Source organism: Pleurodeles waltl, chromosome 7, assembly GCF_031143425.1.
Source record: "Pleurodeles waltl isolate 20211129_DDA chromosome 7, aPleWal1.hap1.20221129, whole genome shotgun sequence".
Classification (NCBI taxonomy): domain Eukaryota; kingdom Metazoa; phylum Chordata; class Amphibia; order Caudata; family Salamandridae; genus Pleurodeles; species Pleurodeles waltl.
The window spans coordinates 1499916466-1499934218 of record NC_090446.1 but is presented as its reverse complement, the minus strand read 5'-3'; the positions used below and the strand labels follow the sequence as shown (position 1 = coordinate 1499934218).

General features: G+C 49.3%; 1 protein-coding gene across 1 annotated transcript in view; it reads right to left on the bottom strand.

The window, feature by feature from the left end:
• The window catches only part of LOC138246586 (interferon-inducible GTPase 5-like), a 36743-nt gene extending 21594 nt beyond the window's left edge, over positions 1 to 15149 (bottom strand). Inside the window, exon 1 of the mRNA XM_069201277.1 lies at positions 14936 to 15149. The gene's annotated coding sequence lies outside the window, so the exon portion shown is untranslated. The remainder of the gene's footprint in view (positions 1 to 14935) is intronic.
• Between the last annotated feature and the right edge of the window lie 2604 nt (positions 15150 to 17753).

The following is a 17753-nucleotide window of genomic DNA, read 5'->3' as shown; positions in this document are numbered from 1 at the left end:
GAGAGCTAAGGTCACTCTGTAAACTAAAGAAAATAGCAATGGGCTCCAGACCTACCAAACTACAGCTCCAGGAGCTGTTGGCAGAGTTTGAAAGAGCCAACCCCTCTGTGGATGGAAACACAGAGGATGAGGATAGTGACTTGGAGGGTGATTCCCCCCCACCAGTCCTATCTAGGGAGAACAGGGCTTCTCAAGCCCTGACTCCAACAATAATAGTCAGAGATGCTGGCTCCCCCACAGGAGGGACCAACCTCTCTGAAATCACTGAGGATAGCCCCAGTGAAGAGGACATCCAGTTAGCCAGGATGACCAAAAGATTGGCTTTGGAAAGACAGATCCTAGCCATAGAAAGGGAAAGACAAGAGATGGGCCTAGGACCCATCAATGGTGGCAGCAACATAACTAGGGTCAGAGATTCTCCTGACATGTTAAAAATCCCCAAAGGGATTGTAACTAAATATGAAGATGGTGATGACATCACCAAATGGTTCACAGCTTTTGAGAGGGCTTGTGTAACCAGAAAAGTAAGCAAATCTCACTGGGGTGCTCTCCTTTGGGAAATGTTCACTGGAAAGTGTAGGGATAGACTCCTCACACTCTCTGGAAAAGATACAGAATCTTATGACCTCATGAAGGAACCCTGATTGAGGGCTTTGGATTCTCCACTGAGGAGTATAGAATTAGATTCAGGGGGGCTCAAAAATCCTCGAGCCAGACCTGGGTTGATTTTGTAGACTACTCAGTGAAAACACTGGATGGTTGGGTAACTGGAAATGAAGTGCATGACTATGTTGGGCTTTATAATTTGTTTATGAAAGAACACATTTTAACCTCTTCTGTGCCTTGGACGAGATGATCTCGTCTAAGGCTACAGTTCCCCTGTGCCTTGGACGAGATCATCTCGTCCATGGCACAGGGGAACTTGGGGGCGCGCTAGCGTGCCCCCGTGCACCCCCCTTCCCCCCCAAGTCGGGGATGGAAGGGGAAGACCTTCCCCTTCCACCCCCGACCCCCCCCACCCCCCCCTGTGACGTCAGCGCGCGCGCTGATGTGTCACAGGGGCCTCCCTCGTCGCGCTGGAAGCTCTGCTTCCAACGCGATTGAAAAAGAAATGCAAAAGCATTTCTTTTTCAATCACTTGGGAGGCCCGGAGGGGCTTCAAAGGGAAGGAAAAGTATTTCCTTCCCTTTGAAGTCCCTCCGAGGGTTTCAAAAGCCGGATTGCTTGTAGGCAAGGGTCGCTCCGGGGGGGGGGGGGTGGTGGGGAAAATTTATTTTAGGCCATTTCTGCCCCCCCGGGGGACAGATCGGCCTATTATTAGGCCGAACTGCCCCCGGGGGGGGGGGGCAGAACACTCTAGGCGCCAGGGCAATTTTTTTTTTGTGTTTTTTTTTTTTATTTGTTTCTTTTTTTAGAGATGGGGAGCGACCCATCAGGCAAGGGTCGCTCCCCTGGGGGGGCAAATTGTATTTAGACCATTTCTGCCCCCCTAGGGGCAGATTGGCCAATTTTAGGTCAATCTGCCCCCAAGGGGGCAGAAACCACTAGGCACCGGGGATTTGTTTTTTGGCGCCAATGTCACGCAGGGGGAGCGACCCCGTAGGCAAGGGTCGCTCCCGGGGGGGGGGGGCAAATTTATTTTAGGCCATTTCTGCCCCCCCGGGGGACAGATCGGCCTATTATTAGGCCGAACTGCCCCCCGGGGGGGGGGGGGCAGAACACTCTAGACGCCAGGGCAATTTTTTTTGTGTGTGTTTTTTTTTTATTGTTTCTTTTTTTAGAGATGGGGAGTGACCCATCAGGCAAGGGTCGCTCCCCTGGGGGGGCAAATTGTATTTAGACCATTTCTGCCCCCCTGGGGGCAGATTGGCCAATTTTAGGTCAATCTGCCCCCAAGGGGGCAGAAACCACTAGGCACCGGGGATTTGTTTTTTGGCGCCAATGTCACGCAGGGGGGGCGACCCCGTAGGCAAGGGTCGCTCCCGGGGGGGGGATGGGGGTTGGGGGGGCAAATTTATTTTAGGCCATTTCTGCCCCCCCGGGGGACAGATCGGCCTATTATTAGGCCGAACTGCCCCCGGGGGGGGGGGGGCAGAACACTCTAGGCACCAGGGCAATTTTTTTTGTGTGTTTTTTTTTGTTGTTTCTTTTTTTTTGTGATGGGGAGCGACCCATCAGGCAAAAGTCGCTCCCCTGGGGGACAAATTGTATTTAGGCCATTTCTGCCCCCCTTGGGGGCAGATTGGCTGAGTTTAGGTCAACCTCCCCCCAAGGGGGCAGAAACCACTAGGCACCGGGGATTTGTTTTTTGGTGCCAATGTCACGCAGGGGGAGCGACCCCGTAGGCAAGGGTCGCTCCCGGCGGGGGAGTGTGGGGGTTGGGGGGGCAAATTTATTTTAGGGCATTTCTGCCCCCCCCCCCGGGGCCGGCTGAGCTACAGGCCAAACACCACAGGTAGGCACCTTGCAAAAAACACCTCTGTTTTCTGTGAAAAAATATGTTGTGTCCACGTTGTGTTTTGGGCCATTTCCTTTTGTGGGCGCTAGGCCTACCCACAGAAGTGATGTACCATTTTTATCGAGAGACTTAGGGGAACGCTGGGTGGAAGGAAATTTGTGGCTCCTCTCAGATTCCAGAACTTTCTGTCACCGAAATGAGAGGAAAAAGTGTTTTTTGGGCCAAATTTTGATGTTTGCAAAGGATTCTGGGTAACATAACCTGGTCAGAGCCCCGCAAGTCACCCCATCTTGGATTCCCCTGGGTTTCTAGTTTTCAAAAATGCACTGGTTTGCTAGGTTTCCTCAGGTGTCGGCTGAGCTACAGGCCAAAATCCACAGGTAGGCACTGCTTTTTATAAAAAAATGTGATGTGTCCACGTTGTGTTTTGGGCCCTTTCCTTTCGTGGGCGCTAGTCCTACCCACACAAGTGAGGTATCATTTTTATCGGGAGACTTTGGGGAACGCTGGGTAGAAGGAAATTTGTGGCTCCTCTCAGATTCCAGAACTTTCTGCCACAGAAATGTGAGTAACATGTGTATTTTTAGCCAAATTTTGAGGTTTGCAAAGGATTCTGGGTAACAGAACCTGGTCCGAGCCCCGCAAGTCACCCCTCCTTGGATTCCCCTAGGTCTCTAGTTTTCAGAAATGCACAGGTTTGGTAGGTTTCCCTAGGTGCCGGCTGAGCTAGAGGCCAAAATCTACAGGTAGGCACTTCGCAAAAAACACCTCTGTTTTTTTCCAAAATTTAGGATGTGTCCACGTTGCGCTTTGGGGTGTTTCCTGTCGCCGGTGCTAGGCCTACCCACGCAAGTGAGGTATCATTTTTATCGGGAGACTTGGGGGAACGCTGGGTAGAAGGAAATTTGTGGCTCCTCTCAGATTCCAGAACTTTCTGCCACAGAAATGTGAGTAACATGTGTATTTTTAGCCAAATTTTGAGGTTTGCAAAGCATTCTGGGTAACAGAACCTGGTCCGAGCCCCGCAAGTCACCCCTCCTTGGATTCCCCTAGGTCTCTAGTTTTCAGAAATGCACAGGTTTGGTAGGTTTCCCTAGGTGCCGGCTGAGCTAGAGGCCAAAATCTACAGGTAGTCACTTTGCTAAAAACAGCTCTGTTTTCTGTGATGTGCCCACGTTGTGTTTTGGGGCATATCCTGTCGCGGGCGCTAGGCCTACCCACACAAGTGAGGTATCATTTTTATCGGGAGACGTGGGGGAACGCTGGGTGGAAGGAAATTTGTGGCTCCTCTCAGATTCCAGAACTTTCTGACACAGAAATGTGAGGAACATGTGTTTTTTTAGCCAAATTTTGAGGTTTGCAAAGGATTCTGGGTAACAGAACCTGGTCCGAGCCCCGCAAGTCACCCCTCCTTGGATTCCCCTAGGTCTCTAGTTTTCAGAAATGCACAGGTTTGGTAGGTTTCCCTAGGTGGCGGCTGAGCTAGAGGCCAAAATCTACAGGTAGTCACTTTGCTAAAAACAGCTCTGTTTTCTGTGATATGTCCACGTTGTGTTTTGGGGCATATCCTGTCGCGGGCGCTAGGCCTACCCACACAAGTGAGGTATCATTTTTATCGGGAGACGTGGGGGAACGCTGGGTGGAAGGAAATTTGTGGCTCCTCTCAGATTCCAGAACTTTCTGCCACAGAAATGTGAGGAACATGTGTTTTTTTAGCCAAATTTTGAGGTTTGCAAAGGATTCTGGGTAACAGAACCTGGTCCGAGCCCCGCAAGTCACCCCTCCTTGGATTCCCCTAGGTCTCTAGTTTTCAGAAATGCACAGGTTTGGTAGGTTTCCCTAGGTGGCGGCTGAGCTAGAGGCCAAAATCTACAGGTAGTCACTTTGCTAAAAACAGCTCTGTTTTCTGTGATATGTCCACGTTGTGTTTTGGGGCATATCCTGTCGCGGGCGCTAGGCCTACCCACACAAGTGAGGTATCATTTTTATCGGGAGACGTGGGGGAACGCTGGGTGGAAGGAAATTTGTGGCTCCTCTCAGATTCCAGAACTTTCTGCCACAGAAATGTGAGGAACGTGTTTTTTTAGCCAAATTTTGAGGTTTGCAAAGGATTCTGGGTAACAGAACCTGGTCCGAGCCACACAATTCACCCCTCCTTGGATTCCCCTAGGTCTCTAGTTTTCAGAAATGCACAGGTTTGGTAGGTTTCCCTAGGTGGCGGCTGAGCTAGAGGCCAAAATCTACAGGTAGTCACTTTGCTAAAAACAGCTCTGTTTTCTGTGATGTGTCCACGTTGTGTTTTGGGGCATATCCTGTCGCGGGTGCTAGGCCTACCCACACAAGTGAGGTATCATTTTTATCGGGAGACGTGGGGGAACGCTGGGTGGAAGGAAATTTGTGGCTCCTCTCAGATTCCAGAACTTTCTGCCACAGAAATGTGAGGAACATGTGTTTTTTTAGCCAAATTTTGAGGTTTGCAAAGGATTCTGGGTAACAGAACCTGGTCCGAGCCACACAAGTCACCCCTCCTTGGATTCCCCTAGGTCTCTAGTTTTCAGAAATGCACAGGTTTGGTAGGTTTCCCTAGGTGGCGGCTGAGCTAGAGGCCAAAATCTACAGGTAGTCACTTTGCTAAAAACAGCTCTGTTTTCTGTGATGTGTCCACGTTGTGTTTTGGGGCATATCCTGTCGCGGGTGCTAGGCCTACCCACACAAGTGAGGTACCATTTTTATCGGGAGACTTGGGGGAACATAGATTAGCAAAACAAGTACTATTGCCCCTTGTCTTTCTCTACATTTTTTCCTTCCAAATATAGGAGTGTGTGTAAAAAAGACATCTATTTGAGAAATTCCCTGTAATTCACGTGCTACTATGGTCACCCCGGAATTCAGAGATGTGCAAATAACCACTGCTCCTCAACACCTTATCTTGTGCCCTTTTTGGAAATGCAAAGGTTTTCTTGATAGCAATTTTTTACTCCTTATATTTCAGCAAATGAATTGCTGTATACCCGGTATAGAATGAAAACGCACTGCAGGGTGCAGCTCATTTATTGGCTCTGGGTTCCTCGGGTTCTTGATGAACCTACAAACCCTATATATCCCCGCAACCAGAGGAGTCCAGCAGACGTAACGGTATATTGCTTTCGATAATCTGACATTGCAGGGAAAAGTTACAGAGTAAAACGTAGAGAAAAATTGATGGTTTTTTCACCTCAATTTCAATATTTTTCTTTTTCAGCTGTTATTTTCTGTAGGAAACCCTTGTAGGATCTACACAAATGACCCCTTGCTGAATTTAGAATTTTGTCTACTTTTCAGAAATGTTTAGGTTTCTGGGATCCAGCATTGGTTTCATGCCCATTTCTCTCACTGACTGGAAGGAGGCTGAAAGCACAAAAAATTGCACAAATGGGGTATGCCCCAGTAAAATGCCAAAATTGTGTTGAAAAATTGGGTTTTCTGATTCAAGTCTGCCTGTTCCTGAAAGCTGGGAAGCTGCTGAGTTTAGCACCGCAAACCCTTTGTTGATGCCATTTTCAGGGGAAAAACCACAAGCCTTCTTCTGCAGCCACTTTTTCCAATTTTTTTGAAAAAAACTAAATTTTCACTGTATTTTGGCCAATTTCTTGGCCTCCTTCAGGGGAACCCACAAAGTCTGGGTACCTCTAGAATCCCTAGGATGTTGGAAAAAAAGGACGCAAATTTGGCTTGGTTAGCTTATGTGGACAAAAAGTTATGAGGGCCTAAGCGCGAACTGCCCCAAATAGGCAAAAAAAGGCCTGGCACAGGAGGGGGAAAAGGCCTGGCAGCGAAGGGGTTAAGTAACTGCTTCAATGAAAAGTTGCATCAGTATCTGGTAGACCTAGGACCAATTTCTCCCCAAGAATTGGGAAAGAAGGCGGACCATTGGGTCAAGACTAGGGTAACCAAAACTTCCACTGGGGGTGACCAAAAGAAAGGGGTTACAAAGACTCCCCAGGAGAAAGTGGGTGACACTAGAAACAAAGAAAAAGAGTCCTCTGTAGGCCCCCAAAAACCAGAACAGGTGGTTGGGCCCCAAGACACAACCCAAAACAAAGGTGGGTACCAGGGTAAGAGCTGGGATGCCACTAAGGCATGGTGCCATAACTGTAAACAGACAGGGCACCACACCAAGGACACTTCTTGTCCCAAAAACAAACCCCCTAGCAAAATCCCAGGGGTAACCAGTGTAGCCATTGGGGATGACTCCTCAGATGAGGAGGTCTTCATAGCCTTCAACTGGAAAAAGGGCCCAACAGGTGAATTGGAGATTCCAGAGGGAAGTAGACACTTCCACCACCTACTGGTGAATGGAATCCCAGCCACTGCCCTGAGAGACACTTGTGCCAGTCACACCATTGTGCATGACAGGCTGGTGTTCTCAAACCAGTACATCCCAGGTGAGACTGCCAGAGTAAGAGTTAGCCCAGACAGGGTCACTGATAGGCCTGTGGCTTTTGTGCCCATAGAAGTGGGTGGTACTTTTAGCTGGAGAAGGGTGGTAGTCAGTACAGACCTCCCCCTTGATTGTCTCCTTGGAAATGACTACCCAGAGGTTAGTCAGAGCCCAAGAGAGGAACTGGTCCAGTGCCAGTCTTCTCCCAAGGATTCTGGAGGTCCTGCACCGGCAGGAACTGCAAGTAGGCCCCAGAAGAAAAAGAAAAGAAAACAGAATAGGAAAGGTGGGCCACCTTTAGCCAAGGTTCCAGCAAGCCAAGGAGATTCTGCTCCAGTAGGGGAGAACTCCAAAAGTGACACTGGTACAGTCCAACCTGACCCACAAGAAGTCCTGGCTAGTCAGGCAACTGTTAAGCCTGAGTGTGTGGCTCCTCAGCTAACAGAAGAAAGAGTGGAAGAAGGGTGTTTACTACAAGATGTGGTAACCCCCCACTCTAATACAGCAGACAGGCACCCTGAACCCAAAGAAGCCTGTAACTTAGCCCCTTCCCTTGTAGGTGAAGAGCTAAAGGTGTGGTTCTGGGCACTGACAGCTGTCAGTGGCCTCTGCTGGGTGTTAGCCTTTATAGCTGCACTATCCTTGGCATGGTGGTCTGACCCCATGCCAAATAGCAAGTTAGGCCCCCTGACCCTGTTGGTCATGGTGGGGTTACTCCAGCTCTGGGTAACCTCTTTGGGTAAGCTAGGGGTGACCCTGGCTAAGATAAGATTAGCAGAGGTGGATACCTCTAACCCCAAAATAGAGAGAATGGGTGGAGATATTAAAGAGACAAACAAGAGGCAATTCAGACTAGGTCCTATCACTGTGGAAGTGGGTCAGTTCCCCAGAGGGAATGACCTGAACAGGAGGATGTAAGGCAGAGTAGGCCCTGCAACAAACCAGCCTATTTCCTCTACTCTTCCTCGCCTGACAGACTAGGAAGACTCTCCCAGCTTTGGCTGAGTCTCCTGGCCTGTGGGCTGGGGGGGGCTTGTGTAAAGAAATGGCTCCCTGTTGCAGTTACCCCCCACTTTTTGCCTGATACTGATGCTGACTTGACTGAAGTGTGCTGGGACCCTGCTAACCAGGCCCCAGCACCAGTGTTCTTCCACCTAAAATGTACCATTGTCTCCACAATTGGCACAACCCTGGCACCCAGGTAAGTCCCTTGTAACTGGTACCCCTGGTACCAAGGGCCCTGATGCCAGGGAAGGTCTCTAAGGGCTGCAGCATGTCTTATGCCACCCTAGGGACCCCTCACTCAGCACAGACACACTGCTTGCCAGCTTGTGTGTGCTGGTGGGGAGAAAATGACTAAGTCGACATGGCACTCCTCTCAGGGTGCCATGCCAACCTCACACTGCCTGCGGCATAGGTAAGTCACTCCTCTAGCAGGCCTTACAGCCCTAAGGCAGGGTGCACTATACCACAGGTGAGGGCATATGTGCATGAGCACTATGCCCCTACAGTGTCTAAGCAAAACCTTAGACATTGTAAGTGCAGGGTAGCCATAAGAGTATATGGGCTGGGAGTCTGTCAAAAACGAACTCCACAGCTCCATAATGGCTACACTGAATACTGGGAAGTTTGGTACCAAACTTCTCAGAATAATAAACCCACACTGATACAAGTGTTGGATTTATTAAAAAATGCACACAGAGGGCACCTTAGAGATGCCCCCTGTATTTTACCCAATTGTTCAGTGCAGGACTGACTGGTCTGTGCCAGCCTTCTGCTGAGAGATGAGTTTCTGACCTCATGCGGTGAGAGCCTTTGTGCTCTCAGAGGACAGAAACAAAGCCTGCTCTGGGTGGAGGTGCTTCACACCTCCCCCCTGCAGGAACTGTAACACCTAGCAGTGAGCTTCAAAGGCTCAAGCTTCGTGTTACAATGCCCCAGGGCACTCCAGCTAGTGGAGATGCCCGCCCCCTGGACCCAGCCCCCACTTTTGGCGGCAAGTCCAGGAGAGATAATGAGAAAAACAAGGAGGAGTCACTGGCCAGTCAGGACAGCCCCTAAGGTGTCCTGAGCTGAGGTGACTCTGACTTTTAGAAATCCTCCATCTTGCAGATGGAGGATTCCCCCAATAGGATTAGGGATGTGCCCCCCTCCCTTTGGGAGGAGGCACAAAGAGGGTGTACCCACCCTCAGGGCTAGTAGCCATTGGCTACTAACCCCCCAGACCTAAACACGCCCTTAAATTGAGTATTTAAGGGCTCCCCTGAACCTAAGAATTTAGATTCCTGCAACTTACCTGAAGAAGACTGCTGCGCTGAAAAACCCCTGCAGAGAAAGAACAGAAGACACCAACTGCTTTGGCCCCAGTCCTACCGGCCTGTCTCCTGCCTTCCAAAAGAAACCTGCTCCAGCGACGCTTTCCAAGGGACCAGCGACCTCTGAATCCTCTGAGGACTGCCCTGCTTCAAGAAAGACTAGAAACTCCCGAGGACAGCGGCCCTGCTCCAAAAGAACTGCAACTTTGTTTCAAGTAGCAGATTTAAAGACCCCTGCAACTCCCCGCAAGAAGCGTGAGACTTGCAACACTGCACCCGGCGACCCCGACTCGACTGGTGGAGAAACAACGCTTCAGGGAGGACCCTCCGGCGACTCTACGACTGTGAGTAACCAAAGTTGTCCCCCCTGAGCCCCCACAGCGACGCCTGCAGAGGGAATCCCCAGGCTCCCCCTGACCGCGACTGTCTGAACTCCATTTCCCGACGGCTGGAAAAGACCCTGCACCCGCAGCCCCCAGCACCTGAAGGATCGGAACTTCTGTGCAGGAGTGACCCCCAGGAGGCCCTCTCCCTTGCCCAGGTGGTGGCTACCCCGAGGAGCCCCCCCCTTGCCTGCCTGCATCGCTGAAGAGACCTCTTGGTCTCCCATTGAAAACTAAAGGAAACCCGACGCTTGTTTGCACACTGCACCCGGCCGCCCCGCGCTGCTGAGGGTGTACTTTTTGTGTGGACTTGTGTCCCCCACGGTGCCCTACAAAACCCCCCTGGTCTGCCCTCCGAAGACGCGGGTACTTACCTGCTGGCAGACTGGAACCTGGGCACCCCCTTACCTCCATTGAAGCCTATGTGTTTTGGGCATCTCTTTGACCTTTGCACCTGACCGGCCCTGAGCTGCTGGTGTGATAACTTTGGGGTTGCTCTGAACCCCCAACGGTGGGCTACCTTGGACCAAAAACTGAAACCTGTAAGTGACTTACTTACCTGTGAAATCTAACAAAACTTTACCTCCCCCAGGAACTGTGAAAATTGCACTGTGTCCACTTTTAAAACAGCTATTTGTGTTTTATGTAAAAAGTATACATGCTAAAGTAATGATTCAAAGTTCCTAGAGTACTTACCTGCAATACCTTTCGAATGAGATATTACATGTAAAATTTGAACCTGTGGTTCTTAAAATAAACTAAGAAAAGATATTTTTCTATGACAAAACCTATCGGCTGGACTTGTCTCTGAGTGCGTGTTCCTCATTTATTGCCTGTGTGTATGTACAACAAATGCTTAACACTACTCCTTTGATAAGCCTACTGCTCGACCACACTACCACAAAATAGAGCATTAGTATTATCTCTTTTTGCCACTATCTTACCTCTAAGGGGAACCCTTGGACTCTGTGCATGCTATTCCTTACTTTGAAATAGCACATACAGAGCCAACTTCCTACACACACAGACTGGAAAGGAGGAAGAGAAAGATGCACAAAAGGAAAAGATGCACAAAGGGAGAAAGCTGGGACAAGCAAGAGAGGGATAAAGGGGCAGGGAGTATTTGCTGGTGGATTAAGGAGCCATGGGGTCAGCGGCAGCTGACACGTAGGCGGGGGGTCAGGCAAATGTGGTTTTGGTGTGTGTGTGTGTGTGTGTGTTGTACTGCCACTTGTTGAATTTTGTTTTGACCAATGACTTTGTGTTTCACCACTGCGCATATTAGTTGCTCAATGTTCACCAGTAGCACATGGTATGTTTTGTTCAGTTGAGCCGCCTATTGGCTTTGACATGGCATTAGCCATTACTTTCAGTTTAGCCGCCTATGGGCTTTGACATTGCATTAGTCATTACATTCTGTATTCTTAGAAACTAAATAAGAGGAAAGCACTACATGTGTGTAGTGGTGTAAATATATATATATTTTTTTAAACTTACCTTGCGTGCTGCATGACGTGTCCTCCTCACTCCGGTCTCCTCTCTGGCTTCAGCAAACTCCCTGAAGCAATTCTGGTGCTGCTTTCATGCTGGCAACCAGCATGAAAGAAGCGTTGGGATTGGAGGAAGCGACCTCTCTCAGGGCTCACAAGAGCACTTGAGGCCTGTGCTTTCTCTAACCCAGCTGTCTGAAGACAGCTGGGCTAGAGGAGTTTAAAGTGTGCATGTCTGGCTGGCCAAAGAAAGACAGCCGGACAAAGGGACATGCGCACTTTAAACTGTGCACAGCTCACTGCTGCCACTCAGCAGCAGTGGCCCCGCCCCGTCCTGAAACTCGGTTCAGGACGGAGGATGGGAAATAAAAGGGTAATAAATTAACTTTATTACCATTTTATTTGTCATCACTCAAGGGCATTTTACGCAGAGGGGCGACGCTCGTCTGCCCTGAAGGAAAAACTGCTGTTGACATCAGGGTGGATTCAGCACTAGGGAACCTAGGTGATCGGTGTTTGCAGGTGCTCCGTAACAGTACTTATTTAGTACATGGTGGCGCTGTGTGTCTATTTTTGTACAGATTACCTCAGTTTAACAATGAAATACACATTTGAAAAGGAATTCTAGTAGTGTGTCCAGGCCCTTCTTACTGCTTCAGGTACTATAGAATTTTCAAATTATATTTATAGGCTAGTGATGCTTAGTAGGGAACATTCACCCTGGCATGTGACAGTGTTGTCTGTTCCAGTCTGCAGTGCACCCTGTAGTGGCGTCATGAGCAACTCCTTGGACCCATGCACCTGTTTATGTACAAATTAAACACCGCATCTGAGCTTGCTGCAAGGTAAGTGACTAAACAGACAGGGGGAAGAAAAAAATGCACACATCCCCAATAATTGACAGGCATACTATCCAACTAGACGTCAAGTCACCCCAGACGTTCCAAATGTATTCATTAAACAGCAGAGCTGCGCCTCATGCACACAGTGGTGTGGAAAGCAGAACTATCCCTCAAGTCATACAGAATGAGCAGGCTTGTCGTGTAAACAGCAGAGAATTACCTAGATCAGAAATCTCCAACCTTTTCTGTAATAAGGACTACTCATGTTCAATTCATTTCATCCCGAGCAATTAATGTTTTTAGTGTGGGAATAGTGACCACGTCAGACAAGATTACATTAGTGGCCACTCCAAGCCACATTACCCACAGTGATCACATCAGCAGGTGGGGATTCCAACCATAATGTGAAAAAGGTTTTGTCAATTTGGACTGCTTCTACATGGTAGACATTGCTGCAGTGTCCCTGGCATCAAGGTAATGATATTACTAATAAGTAATTAGTAATAGGTCTCCGTAGGAATACATATATTAATTCAACCAAGCGACAGCTTCTAATTTAGTAGGTTGAACTGCACACAGGAGAGCTACTTACAGTTAGTTGGAGAGCTACTAGTAGCTCACGAGCTATTTGTTGGCAATGCCCAATCTAGATTGAACAACAGAGCCATGCCCAAGGTCACACAGATGCAGCAGGTTTATTGTTTAAACAGCAGAATTAGACTAGATGTAGCTGTGTTTTAAATGAGGTCAAAGTACAAACGTTATACAGTGTGGGGAGTGAAGGATGGGTGGGTATTCTGATAGGTTAGGGGACAGGGGCAGGATGGGCCCTAGAAGGGAATATTTGCTTTATGCGACGAAAGTGTCCAACCTCAATTGCAGAAGAGAAACCACTGCAACTGCGAAAACAGTTATACGGGCAGTACACACATTTATCACTAAAAAAGTAATTGCTGCAGCACTCGGCTCCCCATGGTCCCCACTCACTTCAACCTTGTTTAGCGAGACCAGGTCACGGGGCATCACTTTTCCATTCCTGGACTTTGCTTTAACATATCATTATCAGGTGTGCTAGTTCAATGAACCAAGACCACACCTTCCAGATCGCACTCACTTGCAAAGCAGAGTCCAGAACTGGGGACCTGGTGTACCTGTGACGTGTGGTCATCTGGTCGCCCTGACTGTGGTGTATTGTTGACGAAAGCGCTGCCCGCCTTATGGTGTGAGCCCCTGAACTATGGGTGGGCGAGCCACTGGAAGCCTGAGCCACATGCTTGGGTCTGGCTGATCTCGGGGTCAGTGCCGGATTAAACCCTGTGTGGAGGCCCCTAGGCACTTGAAATTTTGTGGCCCCCCTCACAAATTATCTCCTAATACGTTTTTAATTTTAGCAACTAACAATTTTAATAAACAAATATTACACAAAACAAAACATTACACGGACGTAAAAGTGACAAACTGTTATGTGAATCAGATGTCTATGGTTTATGGGTTAAAGTTGTTAATGGGTACATTACAATGATGCAGTATTTTTTCTATAGAGTTTTTAATGTAAAGTTTTCGTTTCTTTGAGTCGATTCATGCTGTCTATCTCATGAAAACAATTTAAGAAAGCTTGATTGTAATTTTCTTTCAAGATCAAATCAATATTATTTTGATCTGTTGTCGTGGGGCCCTAAAAGATGGGGTCCACATGTCTGTGCCTACTTTGCCTATTTGGTAATCCGGCACCGGGGGTCCTCTTGAAGCCTTGCCCCCAAAACGACACAGGCCTTCATGTGGCTTCTGCCTGCCACCCACGGTGTGACGCCCTGCGCCAAGAATGGAAGAAAAAGCATTATTTTGCAATTTGAAATAGGAAAATGTGGTAGCCATCTTGTACAATCTGAAATCAGAAAACCAGGGTTCAGCCACAGCTTCCCTGTTTGACCAAATTGTGTGATCCTAGGCAAATACTTTTTTTTACCAGCCTGTTTTTTCCATTATTACACAGTAGAGTGCTTTCAAATAGGTGGGTTGAGGATGTGTGCGCTAGAAAAACCTCTTGCATTTGATTTAATACACCATGGTCCAAATTCAAGGATGGCCTTGCGCCATCTAACACCACATTAGAGTCATTTTTGTTAAGCTAAAGTGGCGTTAGATTGCCAAAAACGCTGCACCATATCTACAAAGTGGCACAGTGCATGCATTGCGCCACTTTGCGAGCCTTGTGCTACATCATGCATGCACCATGCATAATGTATGCAAAGGGGGCGTTTCAGCGCAAGGAGGCCCGCAAAAAAGAAGCAATGAAATCTACAAGATCCATTTTAGCGTCATTTTTCACGACTGCTGAGAGCAGCCTTTAAAAGGACGCACCCATTGGAATCAATGGGCCTCCTTGCACTTTGCTCCAGTAGCGTCAGACTTTTTGACACTAGTGGAGCAAAGCGCCACAATTGCATCTGTATCTTAAATACGGCGCACGCGTGGTGGCGTTAGGGGGACGGGGCTGCGCAATTTGAAGCGCCCTTTTCTTAAATCTGGGCCTATATTGTGACATCTGCGCCAAGAGTTAACAAGCACAGAAACAATATCGAGGAACATATTCAGACTCCCTGATTCTAACCCATGTGTGTCACTTAAACAGGCAGTAACTGATGACAATGAGGGGGGCTCCCTTCTCTTGCATCCTTCCTCACTAATGGGCTGTCCAAGGCGAGACGGAGCATGAAAGCGTCTAAGTTTACATGTAAAAACCATGGCTTTTAATAAATACCCCCGATTCAGTGCGATAAACTGACGGACTCGGTTCATATCCCACCACATGTTAAAGTCATTCACTTTTTTTTTTCAATTTTGAAGCGACTTTATCGTGGTTTTTCATTACGTTGGTTGCATGATTTACACGATACAGATGTTGACGGCTCGGCTCGTGCACGGCTCTTAGAGCCGGGCCAGGGCCTTGGCTCGGCGTCAGGCTCAGCTCTGGCTCGGCTCTCTGGTAATGTGCTGGCTCCCCCACCCCGAACCCCGCTCACTCACCTGGTCTTGGGGGGACTCCTGGAGGCAGGCGGCTGCTGGAGGTGCACTCTGGGGAGCAGACACTCGGAGGGCACTTAAATGTGTCTGACTTCTGACGTCACTGACTGAAGTCCGCGAGAAGCTACAGGCGCATTATTCGAAACTAAGTGCAACCTCTACCGCTAGTTTCGTTTCCTCCGAGAGCTGGCGGCGCTTTCCTGTAAAGTGAGTGACTTTCTTAATTCAACTAGCGGTTTTCCGCCTTGGGGTGCGGCCTCGGGGTGAATCCCGCCCCTCTTGAGAGCCTGAGGGAGTGTCCTTGGACTGCAGGGAATCTCCCTCTTCCACCCACAGGACGTGAACAGCAGAGCCGAGCCCAGGGTCTGGCTTGGCCCTAAGTACCACAGCACGAGCCGAGCCACCAAAAGCTTCGGCATGTAAAGGAAAGAGAGAGCAACATGTACACATAAGATAAGGACCCCTAAAATTTTAAGAGCATTTCTTTAACACATAGAAGCATGGCACAAGTCCAAAAAAACAGAAGTGTGTGTGGGGGGTAAGCAGTTTGCAAGTGACACCATGGGTGACATCACACGTGGCATCAGAGACAATTACATCACAACTCATGACTTCACAAGAAGGGACATCACAAGAAATGGCATCAGGTCTTAAGACTTCGCACAAATGTTTAGCAGGTCTACTACGAGTATATTTGAGTGCAATACACTATTTTAACAAATTATATTGGGGGTCATTACAACCCTGGCGGACGGTGTTAAAGCTGCGGTAATACCGCAAACAGTGCGGCGGATAAAAAAATGGAATTATGACCCTGGCGGAAACCGCCAAAAAAGACAGCCACTTTAACACAACGCCCGCCACGGCAGTACAGACAAGCAGTGCGGCGGTCACCGCCAACAGACAGGCGGAACACAATGTACCACCCATAGTATTACAACCCACCTTTTCCGGGGTGGATTCACCGTGGATAAAAACACAGCGGAAACAGTTTCTGCAATGGGAAAACGCTCACCTCAACACATCCCACGAGGAACGAGGACTCCATGGACCCGGAACTCCAAATACTCCCTGCCCTTGTCTTTCTGCTCCTCTACGACCATCATCTACGTAGGCGCCGAAGACAACGGTGAGTACTGTACCTACGACATGGGGGAGGGGGGAGGTAAAAGTTAGGGGGACACCCACCAAACACCCCCACCCCCAACCTCGCATAATACAACATACACACCAATGCATCCACAAAAATCACAGTAACAACCCACAATCCCCCCGGAAGAATGAAAAGACAAAGCGAAATCCGTTCAAACATTGTAATGTAGCAATATACATGTCTTACAAAAATATACAGATATATACGAAATTCAGTCAGAAATATATACATTACGAGAAGTAGTGCAGATATGTACATAACAATGTCCGTGCACCAACAGTCCAAAAATGCATGGGCGAGGCCCACTAAAGATACCTGTCCGGAATCGGAGAGAACACTGCCGGGGCATCAGATAGAAATACTACAAGCACCCCAGGGGGAAGAGAAAGGGGGGCACCTCAGCCGGATGAGTGCAAAGCCAGATCCACGACGGGGCTCCATGCCCTCTATTCCATCCTGGGGAGTGCAAAGCCACAGTCTCACAAGTCCCTACAGTGGGTGGGTTGCCCACTGTGCCATCCTGGGGAGTGCAAAGCCACAGTCTCACAAGTCTCTACAGTGGGTGGCTTGCCCACTGTGCCATCCTGGGGAGTGCAAAGCCACAGTCTCACAAGTGGATAACATTCTCCACTGGTTCTGGGGGGGACTGGTGCCCAGACTGGATGAGTCTCCCCGTGAAAGTTCCTGTCCTGTCACTGTCCCAGCTGCACATGGGATAAGGATGCCTGATGTGGCAGTCTATGCATTCCTACCCGGTGCATGCCCTGTTCAGCGGTCTTCACCATGGCGGTCTTTGCCCTGTTCAGCGGTCTTCACCATTGCGGTCTTTGCCCTGTTCAGCGGCGCTTTGCCATGGCGGTCTTTGCCCTGTTCAGCGGTGCTTTGCCATGGCGGTCTTTGCCTTGTTCAGCGGTCTTCACCATGGCGGTCTTTGCCCTGTTCAGCGGTGCTTTGCCATGGCGGTCTTTGCCCTGTTTAGCGGTGCTTTGCCATGGCGGTCTTTGCCCTGTTCAGCGGTCTTCACCATGGCGGTCTTTGCCCTGTTCAGCGGTGCTTTGCCATGGCGGTCTTTGCCCTGTTCAGCGGTGCTTTGCCGTGGCGGTCTTTGCCCTGTTCAGCGATGCTTTGCCATGGCGGTCTTTGCCCTGTTCAGCAGTGCTTTGCCATGGCGGTCTTTGGACTGTTCAGCGGTCTTCACCATTGCGGTCTTTGCCCTGTTCAGCGGTGCTTTGCCATGGCGGTCTTTGCCCTGTTGAGCGGTCTTCACCATGGCGGTCTTTGCCCTGTTCAGCGGTCTTCACCATTGCGGCCTTTGCCCTGTTCAGCGGTGCTTTGCCATGGCGGTCTTTGCCCTGTTCAGCGGTGCTTTGCCATGGCGGTCTTTGGACTGTTCAGCGGTCTTCACCATTGCAGTCTTTGCCCTGTTCAGCGGTGCTTTGCCATGGCGGTCTTTGCCCTGTTCAGCGGTCTTCACCATGGCAGTCTTTGCCCTGTTCAGCGGTCTTCACCATGGCGGTCTTTGCCCTGTTCAGCGGTGCTTTGCCATGGCGGTCTTTGCCCTGTTCAGCGGTGCTTTGCCATGGCGGTCTTTGGACTGTTCAGCGGTCTTCACCATTGCGGTCTTTGCCCTGTTCAGCGGTGCTTTGCCATGGCGGTCTTTGCCCTGTT